Raw genomic sequence first — 12,695 nt, 5'->3', positions numbered from 1 at the left:
TTTTCGAGGTGTGAAGATGGCTTCTGCAGCGCATTGTGCCTGTGTTCACCGACATAAGAAAACACGGGAATAATGGTAACTATCGTAAGCTGGCCTAATAATTTCTCATGATTTCACTTTTTGAAAGTTAGACGTCTAGTTGCAATCAGATATTTGCATCCGACCATTAGTAATAGCCAGCTCATTTCTTTTCTTCGAATTTCGAAAACGCAACTACCCTTAGTGACTCGACAAATTCTGATTCTCTTCCGTCAATAGACGCGCGCATTCGAAAAACTCGCGCTCTAAGCAGCGCCCCCAGCGCCGTCAATCGATGGTGCACGTGATCTTTTCGCCTCGTCTGTGCAGCGGTGCTGCTCCAGCCCATGCGGGACAGAGAAGGTGAAGTCCAGCTGACGCCATCGATTGACGGCGAACCAGAATTTGCCGAGTCGCACGCCCAGAGTAGTCGCGTTCCAAAAAAAAAAAAAAAAAAAAAAAGAAGCCATAATATTACTAATGGGTGGCTACAAATCTGCAATTGCAATCAGACGCCTAGCTTCAATAGTTAAAAGGTAATTATGAAAAATTATCAAAGGTTACTATAGTTACCATTTTCCCGTGTTTTCTGATGTCCACCAACACAGGTACGTACAGTCATTGTCAAAAGTATATGGCCCAATGATTTTTGTTCTAAGTCCAGTAACGAGGCTCGTACAGCAACTCTAGCGTTCGGAATCTTATAGGTGACAAATCTCGCCCTCATTATCCTCTGGCTTACATTAATATTCCAGTATTGCTGCCAGCAGCCGCCTTACAGGGCTTAGAAGCGAACCTCTTGGGCTGTATACTTTGACAAGGACTGTACATACAATTGTGCCCCAGAAACCACCTTCATATCCTGAAAAGCTTATTTAATATATATATATATATATATATATATATATATATATATATATATATATATATATATATATATATATATATATATATATAGTGACGGGCTTCCTTGAGACATCTGGTATGCGTCGTCAACTTGATCCGCACTGTGACAGCAGCTACGAATGAGCGATGCCGCACAGAACAATCAGCGGATGCTTAATTCCGGGTGTAGCTGCCAACGGCGCTATTTCAGCCTCACAGAGCGCACGACAATGTTCAGGCATGCTGCAGCCGCTCACCTCCCACGCGTCTGCACAGCGTCGACCGTCGGGAGAGCCGAGAATGTCTCGGATAACGGGGCACTTCAGCCGGGCCATTGTTTACCTGCTTGTGCTATCAGCGGCGGTCAAAGTACGCACGAGCGCTTTATAACCCAAAGAGTTCTTTCGGGCTTATCGAATCAACCGCTCGTTCCTTAGCGATTCCGCCTGGCATGTGAAAGGATAGGTCAGGCTGTCAACGAGAAACCGGTTTACACTGTACGTGGTTTGACCTCAAGAAAAAAGTGCGAAATGCACGGGAACGACAGAGTCATTACTAATCGAAATCCGAATTTACTGTGTTCTGGTCACTGAAGAACAAGCTTGAAATAACGTAAAGTACGCAAATTGAAGCAGCACGCAGTCTTGCGCATTTTTGAATGGTGATTTTTCTAACTGCGTCTTGTTAGCATCGGGCCTTAATCTTTCAATTAAGGGAAGCGGAGCCCAGTGATACCTTTTCATGCATCACGTGGGCTGCAATGGTGTAGCGTGACGGAATAGACGGGCGTATACATTCGTCTCGCGTGTCCGCGGTTCGTGGAAAACAAATGCTATGATGATTACAAGTATGCTCTAACGTGCGCAGAGGATGGCAATAGGGCATTCAGCGGCATTTCGCGTGTAAACTGCATGCGCTATATGCTGCTTGCATATTTCAAGCGTTGTTGTTAACCTATGTATACGAGGCGCGTATGCATACTATGTATACCTACACATTGCCAACAAAACGCTTTTGGGCGACCGCTGTGTTCGTGCGCGGCATAGCGCGACTGTCCTTCACAAAGGAGGTTTTCGCGCACGGCTGCGACACATGGCGGCATTCACGAGAATGACGACCATTCAGCGCGCGCCTCACGCTTCAGCCTGTGCATGGAGTCTGCACGCACTAGTAAATCGTGAGCCGCGGAAGAAATGGCGAGGTTTAATCGGTGCGTATACGTTGGGCGCTGGTAATCCCTCGTTAGAAGTAGTGAAAGTCGTCCCATCCGAAAGCTCCGGTACGCGTTCCCAAGGCAACAAGTATCCAGGTAGGGCGCCTGAGCGCTCGTTGAGGGGAGGGGGGGGGGGGGGGGGGATGGGCGCAGTTGTGCCTTTGGTGAGAACATATAAAGGCGGATACCGTTCTTGGCTCATAGGTGGTGTAGACTGGGAGCGTCCGCAGAATATGTCCGCATGAACTGACACTAGCAGAAAAATCTGTCTCCACCGCGAATCGAACCTCTATCCCTCCAATCCCCAGCCGAACGCGCAAACCACTACGCCACGCCAGGCTCGTGAGAAACTGATCATAATTCTCCTTGTGCTGCGTGAGGGTAATAAATTACCATCAGGCTGGACAAGAAGAGTTATGATACTATAGTAGCAATGAAGCTTCTAGTCACCGTAACAATAACGATGCAGTTAGTGATAATAATGATAATGATGATAGTAGCGATGATAATGACGCTACAGTTAGTGATACTGATGATTATGATAGTAGCGATGACAATGACGGTGCACTTAGTTCATAATGATGACAGTAGTGATAGCGATGATAACCCTTGATATAAAGGCAATCATTTAGTTTTAAAGGAGTTAATACTCATTAGCATCAATCCAAGCCTTACGGCTTTTATACTAAAGCAAAGTAAACGGCCTTCGCTGGAACTTCGTAGTAAAAGAAAAATTCTCCTTGAGGCTGGAATGGAACCCCGGACCACTGCCTATTCGGGAAAATCGCTCAACCAACGAGTTAGCCAGGAATGATAATCAGATGGTTTTGCGAGAGCGGAGTCACCAAAGACTCGAAGTGAGAATATAGGGTTCCAAAGTTTTTGGGAATCGACCAAACTGGAGTAGATTTGTAATACAGGAAAATTATTTCACTTTAATCAGCAAACACTCTGGATAAGTTACTCGTAAATGCAGTCGGATCCTACCACTGTGCTAGGAACGTTACGCATTGGCACCGTTCCATGCCATAAAAGCATGCAACGGAAGGAACACACACAAAAACTCTCTCATAATTCGCCCACAAAGCTTGCTTTCCAGGTAGCAGAACAGCCAAGCGCACTAAGCTTTCTCCAGCAGCATGACCGGTTCCCATGATTGTTCTCTCTCTTCATCTCCGCTGTGGCTCGCCTCGGCAGCTGTAAATCGATGCTCGCACGATGGTATTAAAAATCTGGAAGGATGTACGTAGTGCGCAGTTTTCTAGCCTTCGTGTGCAAGTTATTTGCGAAGAGGTTTGTAGCAGCCATGAGCGTGAGGCAAAGTAGCGTGCAGCTAGCCATAAAACGCCACATTTTTCACTTGATCATCAGGATTTTTAAAATAACCATGCCTTAATAACTTCTCTGTCTTCATTGACTTTCTCGCGTGCCGAGGAAACGGTATGGTAAGTCCACGATTGGCAGCTTCTCTGCTCAAGTAGACAATCCGGTGAACTTCACAATGCCGGGTGCTGAGAATATTAGCGCGCACAACGTTTACTTCTTCGTTTCTTTTTTTTTTTTTTGAAGGGGGGGGGGGGGGTGCGCTTTGTCCGACTGCGCGAAAACCTTAGCCCAGATGCGGGACAGGTGCCGCCGCAACCGGCGTTGGCGCAGGGCGACGTGCGCCGCTACGCCACCCCTGGGCACCGCGACTGTCGTGTTTAGGGCAACCTGGTGCGACAGGACAAGACGGGAGGGGGGGGGGGGGAAGGTAGGGTTGACCTTCGCGCGAAGTGTGCCACCACCACTTGGGGCCAACTCGAGCCGCGTGGCCCGCCGCGACCTAGCTGCGGGGCGCCCAAATTGGGGCGAAGGTTGAACGGTTTCCGTGCCTGCTTGCGGCTGCCCGACGTTGTCCACATGATCGGCGGCGGAGCCGACGGCGTACTTTTATGGTCCTCTCTCTACCCTCTCTTTCCTTCTCTCCGCGGGCGTGCCGGGCGCGCTTCCGCCCCGGGCTTTGTTGTTTTCCGGGAGTCAGGTCTGCCAAGTGCAGCAGCCGCACTGGGAAGACACCGCAAGGCCGGCCGACGGCCGCCGCTGGCTGCTAGTTGCGCGAGGCACATAACTACGCGGTAGCGAAACCGCGAGAGCGTGCAATTGTTTGTTCTGCTGCGGTGCCACTTATGCGCGACGCGACAGCGGCTCCGGTCTGCACACATCACGGCGTCGCAGTATGAACTGACGCCTAATGCAGGCTTCGGGAGAGAGAGACGTAAACTTCTATTTAGAAAGAGCGACGAGTCTTCGCGCTATAGGTGGAGACATATGTGCTGAAAAAGAAAGGTACTGAAATCGTCTGCGCTTTCGTGCAGCTGTACCCGCCACGGTGGCTCAGTGGATGCGGCATTTGGCTGCCGAGGGCAAGGTCGAAATCACGACCTCAGCGGCCGCGTATCGTAGAAGCTGGCGCGACAACGCGCGTGTGCTGTGCAATGTCAGCGCAGGTTGAAGGGCCCTATGACGAATATCAAGCATTTGTTTTCATTCCTGTTCTGCTCCCACGTGCAGCTTCGGGACATTATATAAGCCCCGACACATTCACCATAATCGCGTTCACCGCAGGATTACAAGGCCTGTGTAGTGCGCAGTTTTACAACGGGATGAATCAGATGTACCTTTTGAGCTGTCGGTTGACGCGCTTATGGAACGCAATCCAAATGAAGCCATCTGTATGCGCAGCTGGCCTTTAGGTTCCTGAAGTGCCTCTCGATAAGCGATTCGTGCGCCTACACGTATGCAAGCCCGTTTTCGACGCCCGCAGATGACGCACTTTTTTTTTTTTTTTTCTCAACTGAATTCACGTTCAGTTCGGTCATGTTCTATTCGCTTTGTTATGCGCCGCATTCGCTCAGGATGTCTGGGCGGCAGCGGTGCTATGCTAAGGACCGCGGCCGGCCTTCGTTTACGGCGGATTATATGCGCGGACACAATGGAGCTCGCGCACTTGCGCGCAGCCTCTGGCCTTCGCGGAAGCGGCGGCAGCGCGCGCTGATGGCGTGCGCAGCAGTCCTCGCGAGGGAGGACGCTCCCGGAGCCGCGTACTCCGAGCAGCTGTGAGCGCAGCCGGACGTGATGGCTGCGCGCGCCACTCAAGCGGTGCGGAGTCTCTTTCGGCGCGCGCGCCGTTCCTTGACGGCAGGCGATCTCGCCCAGGTACGGCAGGAAGCTTGCGGGATAAACTAGGACTACCTGGAACACGTTCCCCATGACTGCTCATGGTCGCTGCTTTGACGCCATCGCGTGAGCTACCAGCACTCACTGCCAAATTGACACTTGCCGCACGACGAAACCTATACAGGCACCATGCGATCGGGTCACTTGTTGCGATGGCGCTAAAGTTTACTGTGCACCTTACTGACGCAGAACAGCCACATCTGAAACTTGCTGTTGCCCATGCTCCCCATTCGACTGTATAGATGCAGACCTCGTTTAGCTTCCAGTATAGTTCCAGATCCCGTTACCGACATACGATGCAGTGGAAACGATACTTGCTCGTCCGCACTGCCAAACAAACGCGCCAGTTTGTGGCGCCAACTGTTCGCTTACTCTGAAAGGCTGCGAGAAGCGCTACGGCGAACCTTGGTTAGCAATAAAGGAGTTGCAGCATCCGGCACGTGTTCGTTGACAGACTTGCAGCCCTGCACAGTGCTGCCCACCAAGTACGTGCTGTTCACAAATTTCCCGTTGAATGCACACTTTTGCGACGGTGAAATGCGGCGAAATGCCAAAAGGGCTGAAGAAAAAAGGCAAACATTAGCCCCTCCTCCTGGGCATTGAAGTGACTTGTCACGATTAGCGTCGCGTTAGCATAAGACCTGTTACGTGAACGTCACCTTTCGACCACTGTGAAATGCGGAAGGTAATTTCATGCTTGTATCACTGACTCAGCGCTCACGCGGCCGATGGCGCTGTGGAAGGTGAGAGGAAATACTTTGTGAGCCAAACCATCTCGACCTCATCTTGAGAAGTACGTAAACGACTTGATTACACCTACACAACAAAACTAATTGCGGATGTTTATCCATGTTAAACCTACTAATCCGAACGTAAGCTCTGGTAAGCATGGTTACACATCAGTCTTACAACTGCACCGAAGCGCTGACGCACTCGAGCCAACATGCACCTCATCCACTGCAAGACTGAGCGACCAAGCACCGGCGAAGCACTTGTTAAATCCCCCGTCTGGTCACGTGGGCAATGCACTTTGAAGAACCCCAGAAGGAGGTCGAAATTTACGGAGCCCTGACTGCGATGGCTCTTAGCTCAAGGGCAAACCCGCAAGTGAATGACTTTGGGAGCTGCAGTGCTCTAAATGCCAATAAATAAGAAACAGCTAGTTCACCACGATTAGAAAATATGGTCATATTTCAACCACAGCATCCACTAGCTTAGTTGCTTCTTTCCTTTATGTTGTGCGCTTTCTATCGAGCATCGCAGAATGAAGGTGTTCCGGAAGTTGCCACCAAACACCGAGAAACAAAAATACCGTTTCGTGACGGAAATGTAGAACTAAATGTGATGAACGATGGCGCCACTGCGAAATTCGTCCCATTCTAGCCGGTAAAAATAAAACAAAGCATGTAGAAATGGAAGCGAAAAGGGTATAGTCCTCCTGATGCAAACGTTTCGCTTTTTAGTCTGCCCCATTCACACGCCCACGAAAAAAAAAAAAAAAAAAAGAACAAGTGATATGGGGATACTTCCGGCACAAAGCTTGTACGGCGCGTTGAGAGGAGTGCGAAGCGGATAACATTCGCAGCACGCTATTCGCATCAAATATTAGTGCACCAGTGCTGTCCATTTGCTTACCACTTACCTGAGGAGCACGCTGCACAGGTACTCGTTGGCCTTGGCCGCTAACAGGCGTCGGCGGCGCTGTGTTTTACCGCTGCCTTCCGGCCTTTAGCGCCCTCCTCCATTGTACGTGCCTGCTGGTTTCCTCCCGCGAGTTCGCACGTTACGACATACGGCATGAAGAATGCAGCGTACTTCATTCAAACAAAGCGTCGGCAAAATAATTATTCAGCGCAGCGTCTGCAAGTTTATATTATGTTGCAACTCCCTAAAAAAAAAAAAAAAAAAAAGAAGATAAGCGAAGTTGGTAACGAGAAATGGTGGTAACGAAGGAAATGTCTTCCTAGAATAAAATATGTTAAAATGTTTCTTTTCTGCTTGTTCGTTTCATCACTTCGCGTTGCACAACCTGGGCATTGATTCAAGCCACCAACCCTTTTACCTCCTTCCTCTGCTAGGTAACACAACGGAAGAGCAAGATATTTTTAAGCTTTTCTGGGCTCCTTTCATTCTTTGGTCGAGAAGAAAACCTTGCGTTTTTCAAGGCCTTTTGTTCACGAAAAAACAAACAAACAGACAGACATGCATTAAAAAGGTGCCGTTCGATCCTTGATGATGATGATCGCAGAGACATTGGATGGTGACGACGTGAAATGGCGAACAGTCAGGGAATTGTGTGAATGTAAAAAAGGAATAAGTCCACTGTAAATGGCTTGCCATTTGATCCTTGTACGTCGATTTTGTATATTTGGGAAGTCACCTTACTTTTCTGCGAGGATCTTATGCTGCTATCGCATTAAGCCGCTCTATAACCAACCACGTGCGTGTAAGGGATGAGAAGGCTACTGGGAGCGCGGAAAAGAAGTGCACATCGAAGCATCGAAAGCAGAGTGTCGTTGGCACTTCCATTGAAAACGAGCGGCGGGAAGTGAGAGGCACTGTCGTGGTATATTCTGCTCGCTTGGCAGGCAGCTTGGTTCGGCCTGCTTGAATAGCCCATAAAACACACACAAAAAAATAAAGGGGCTTCGCAATCCGATGTTTAAACGTTTTTCAGTGTGTGACCGCACTGCGCAAATAAAAAAAAAAAAAAAAGGTAAAAAAAAAAAAATTCTCCCCGTCGGGGAATCGAACCCCGGTCTCCCGCGTGACAGGCGGGGATACTGACCACTATACTAACGAGGAGCTGCGAGCGCGAAGCTCGAATATTCTTACAATATCCATGTTAGCTTTTTAAGTATGAGCTTGTATCTTTTTGTTGATTGTTTTGATTTGTGGGGTTTAGCTCTTTGGGACGTTAAACCCCACAAATGAAATCAATCAACAAAAAAAAAAAAAAAAAAAAGCAAGCTGATACTTAAAAAGCTAACATAAGTATTGTAAGAATATTCGAGACTCGCGTTCGCAGCTCCTCGTTAGTATAGTGGTCAGTATCCCCGCCTGTCACGCGGGAGACCGGGGTTCGATTCCCCGACGGGGAGTTTTTTTTTTTAACTTTTTTTTTTTTTTATTCGCGCAGTGCAGTCACACTCTAAAAAAAGTTTAAATATTGTTTTCCGGTGAATCTGCCTTAATGAGCTCATTCCGAACCAATGAAATCAATCGAGTAAATTCCAGTGGAATGCAAAGACGTGCCATTGGCAGCCAAGCAAATGCAGGGAAACCCTTAAGAATTTTGATAAAAATCCCGCCCACACACGGTCAACATGAGGGCAAGCGTGCCGCCGCTGTGACAACTGCACGTCAAAATAGAAATAGGGAGGGAAACTGGCATCTGTGCGAGTGCTCTTATTTTTTTTTTCTCTTTGAATATATATATACAAACATACAAGCGGCGGCCACGAAGCCGATGACTGAAATGGGACCTCTCGTACACTTAGCAGAGCGAAATGAACAGCAATTGCTAAAAGCATAGTTCTAAGTAATTACTTTTAACACTCTAAAGCTATGCGCATCATCATAAATATCAAAAGTAGGGAAGTATACCTTGGGGATGAAATTTCATAAAATCACATAAAATGGTTCCGAGAAAAGTAACCAGATTTATGTAAAAATGAACAGAGCATATTTTATGGCTACCGAGAAATTCGAGCATGTTTACCAGTAGATTGTTTTTACTAAAAGGTGCTCGATTCGGACAAAGGAAAGAAGCGAGGTGATCGTATTAGAACTACGGATATCGTGAGACAGGTCTGTCTTTTTCGGTGAGTCGCTTCTTCGACACGAGGAGGCTGCAAAGCGTGCGCCGCATACATAGAAGCCCCGGTGGACCGGGAACGGGGCCAAATGTGCAATCTGGGCTGCCGTTTGTGGGCTGGGTAAAAGTTCTTAGACCACGTAGTCTGCCTTTGAGCAGTACAGCAGGGCAATTACAACACCTCTAAGCTAAAAATCTCTGCCGAAGTGAGAAAAATAATTTATTTATTTATTTTTACATACTATCGGTCCAACCTGGACCAAGATAGGAGTGGACACAACATCAAACTTGAGACAAACGCAGACCAGCAGGAACATTTTTACTTCTAATCAGTTTCACCTCTGAGAGCTTTGATAGCTTTCTTGGGATATTAAGTGTCGGGATATATACCTCGTAGGAAGCAGATGTTGAGGCCTGAGAGTGAGTGAGAGAGAGAGAGAGAGACTTTATTTGCCATTAAGGTGGTAATGGTTGAGTTCATCAGCTGTTCCAGGTGGCCGTTGGTTGAAGTCTGTCTGCGACCTCCTGTACTCTTGCCGTGGACTGGACGTCCGGGTACCGACTGGCCAGAACAGCTTCCCATGTTTCAAGCGAGTGAGATGGGGCCAGATCAGATCTGCTGGAGGCGGATCCTCCGCGAAGTCCCCGATTATGTGGTTTAAGGTGGCAGGCTCGCCGCACAGTTGGCAGTGCGGGCTTACTATGTCAGGACTAAGATATTATAATAAGTCCAGTGGTTTGGCTTTTGGCTAATTGTGCACATGAGTAGAATGTAGGCACTGGGGATGTGATTGACGAAATTAGTGAACATGCCTTGGAAGCCACCACTACTTTAGACATACTTTCAACGGTGAGAAAAAAAAATCTGATCATATCTCTGCCTGAGAAATGATGCTTATTGAACGTGCCGTAACTCATTCCAGAAATCTCATCCTGCGAAGTTTTTTTTCCTGGTATGGTCATGAGAGGGATATCGCCAGATTCTCTTGAATTACGCTCATTGCTCCGAAAGCCACTTTCTACTTGCGATATCGTGCTACAAGCCATTGCGGGAGCTGCCCAAGCCTACTGAAAGCTCCCTCGTTATAGCCACGCACGAGTCGCTCATTGACTCTCATGTCAAGGGAAGCTTTACGATTGCTGTGCCACGAGTTCGCCAAGCCTCACACAACCACACAGTGTAAGCTTTAAGATTTATACTTGCCCACAAGCATTCGAGCCATTGGCCCTGGTGACGCGGATTGTGAAGGTATATTACACAAGCTGGCACCTCCCTTCTCTGGCCTCGCCCCGCCCCGAACACACTCCACACCACAAAACGGCAATTCTCTATACTTGCCTATACAGCAACTATCACCTCTACAGAAAAACACCTACATCACTCCCAGGTTCTTTCCCAAATAGGTGGTGCCCAAGTTTTGGCGGACATTGCGTCACGGCGAGGCTTTGCCACGTGAATTTTGACTTCCGGGTCGTTTCCTTGGTTTAGTTTCCGTTGACATTGCTTGCAGGCGTGCGGTTTCGACATTTATTTTCTTGATATTTGCGTTCGATTTGCTGGAAATGTGTTGTGCTCGGCTTCCAACTACGGCAACTCAATTAGAACGCGATACAAGATGTTCCGAGTGCCGTCGAGTAGTGAACGGCGAAAACAGTTGGCGTTGCGATACGCCGGCTGACCGCCGACGGCGAGCTGCACGTGCAACATAAGGCTTTATTTCGAGTACTTTGTCAGTGACAAGTGTTGGATAGCGCTGTAAAAGCTAGGAAATTTTGTGAAGTACGTTGTTTTCTCTCGTTCAGGAGCACCAAGTTCTCGCTCGGGCGACTTTCGCTATGCGCTACAGCTGTTTTCGCATGATGACGTTCGCAAATTGTGTTGTTTGGCCTCCGCTAGAAGTACTGAACAATTTTTTTCCTCTGCCATTTCTGCTAAATGCAAGTTTCTAGAACCACGACCAGTGCTTACTGCTTACCAATCAGCTCTCGACGGTTGGTCTCGTTGCTTGACTAGTCCAGCGCGTCAACGTTAGTCGTTGTAAGATTTATGCATTTCTGTGTAAGCAGTTATTTGCTGATCTAACTCCAGATAACGAAACATACTTTAACCAGAGGAGCAATCAGCATGAGCATGCAGAAATTGCGGAGAAATACAAGCAAGATGGATAAAGTTTCCTGCCTGTGCAGACCTAGCTACTATATGTTGCAATGGTGTTTATTCTTGTCCTGTGTGTGCTGTTAAAAATTAACAGAATTTTTCTATACTCTGGGTCAGAGTCATGAAAACCTTCACTTCAGGACAGCACTGACTTTGTCCAGCTATTTTTCATCTTTCATTGTACGGCACGTAGAAAAAGCTGACAGTTGATATATACGTGGTATAAAACGATATTTTGCTGTTCAGCAAAGCAGTTTTATAATGGCCTAGGTGCTGCTAAACGTGCATACGAAAATTAAATGAATGTCTACATAGGCTACTTGCGATGCAATGCAAGGTTCTGCATACATGAAGTTTATGTGTTATTTTCATTCGGGATGTCTCCTGAGTCCTGCGTGGCCCCCAGAAGGAAAACAAGATGCTGGTGGCCATTGGCTATCTCAAGAAGTGCAAAATTCTGCAAGGTAGGCCGAGGATGGCCTAGCTAGCAGCTTTTATATGTCCGTAAGGGTAAGAAGTATGAATCTTGCAGAGGCAATATTTATGTGCTCTGTACCGTGCATTTTCTTACAGCTTACTATTACTGGCCTACAGATCTATTTAAGCTCCTTTCTATAGCCTGTACTAGGCATTTTGTCACAATTTACTATTCCTCACTCGCAGGCTTGCTGGGAGGTGAATAATCACATGCTGTAAAAAATGTGCTGCAAAAGTTCTGCTGGAGAAGGTAATATAAGGTGTAATCAAGGTACGAGAAAGGTTTCCCATTTCCAAGAATATGCTCTTTCATGGCTGCATAATAAAGACTATAGTCACTTTTACTTTTGACTATTTTCTTGTGCCTGACTGTTTCTTTTGGTGCCCGTAGCAAAGCTGTGCTAAGCTTTGAGACCTTGCTTTCAATTGATGTTTTCATTATGGAGAACCACAAGACAAGTTGAGTTTACGCCTGGCTTTTCGTACTTGAATCCTTTACCTTGAACACTTTGCATATAGCGCAGAAAGTTATACATTCCCACATTTCAGTATATATGTATTAACAGCCCATGTGCCTACTGGAAACATCTGAATGTACACAATCTAGTTTTTCTGTCCAACCAGATCCCAAGCACAAAGTACACAAAAGCAAAATAGTTACAGGCTCTTCCCAGCGTTGAGTGGAAGAAATAATGGTTTCACATTCTTAAGCTTTTGGAGGTTTCAAGAGATGCCATTAATACAACGCTTTCGTTTTAGTACTTCCATTTTTTGGCCAACATAATGCAGCAATCAGTATTGGGCAATCAAGCATGGGAATTTCAAACATGGAGAGCTTCCACAGTTGTACGTGAATGGCATAAAATGTCCCACACACTATGCTTGGTTAATTTTGTTTATGAGTGGGG

At 47.3% G+C, this 12,695-nt stretch overlaps 2 non-coding genes across 2 annotated transcripts; one reads left to right on the top strand and one right to left on the bottom strand.

Moving 5' to 3' along the window:
* Positions 1-8,068: 8,068 nt before the first annotated feature.
* TRNAD-GUC (transfer RNA aspartic acid (anticodon GUC)) lies at positions 8,069-8,140 on the bottom strand. The gene has a single exon. It is a non-coding gene; the product is annotated as a tRNA-Asp (tRNA).
* A 224-nt stretch (positions 8,141-8,364) lies between these two features.
* TRNAD-GUC (transfer RNA aspartic acid (anticodon GUC)) lies at positions 8,365-8,436 on the top strand. The gene has a single exon. It is a non-coding gene; the product is annotated as a tRNA-Asp (tRNA).
* The last annotated feature ends 4,259 nt before the right edge of the window (positions 8,437-12,695 follow it).

This window comes from Amblyomma maculatum, chromosome 1 (genome assembly GCF_055883805.1).
Source record: "Amblyomma maculatum isolate TAMU_Amacu chromosome 1, ASM5588380v1, whole genome shotgun sequence".
NCBI classification, from domain to species: domain Eukaryota; kingdom Metazoa; phylum Arthropoda; class Arachnida; order Ixodida; family Ixodidae; genus Amblyomma; species Amblyomma maculatum.
Note: the sequence above shows the minus strand (reverse complement) of the source record. Positions and strands in the feature narration are given on the sequence as shown.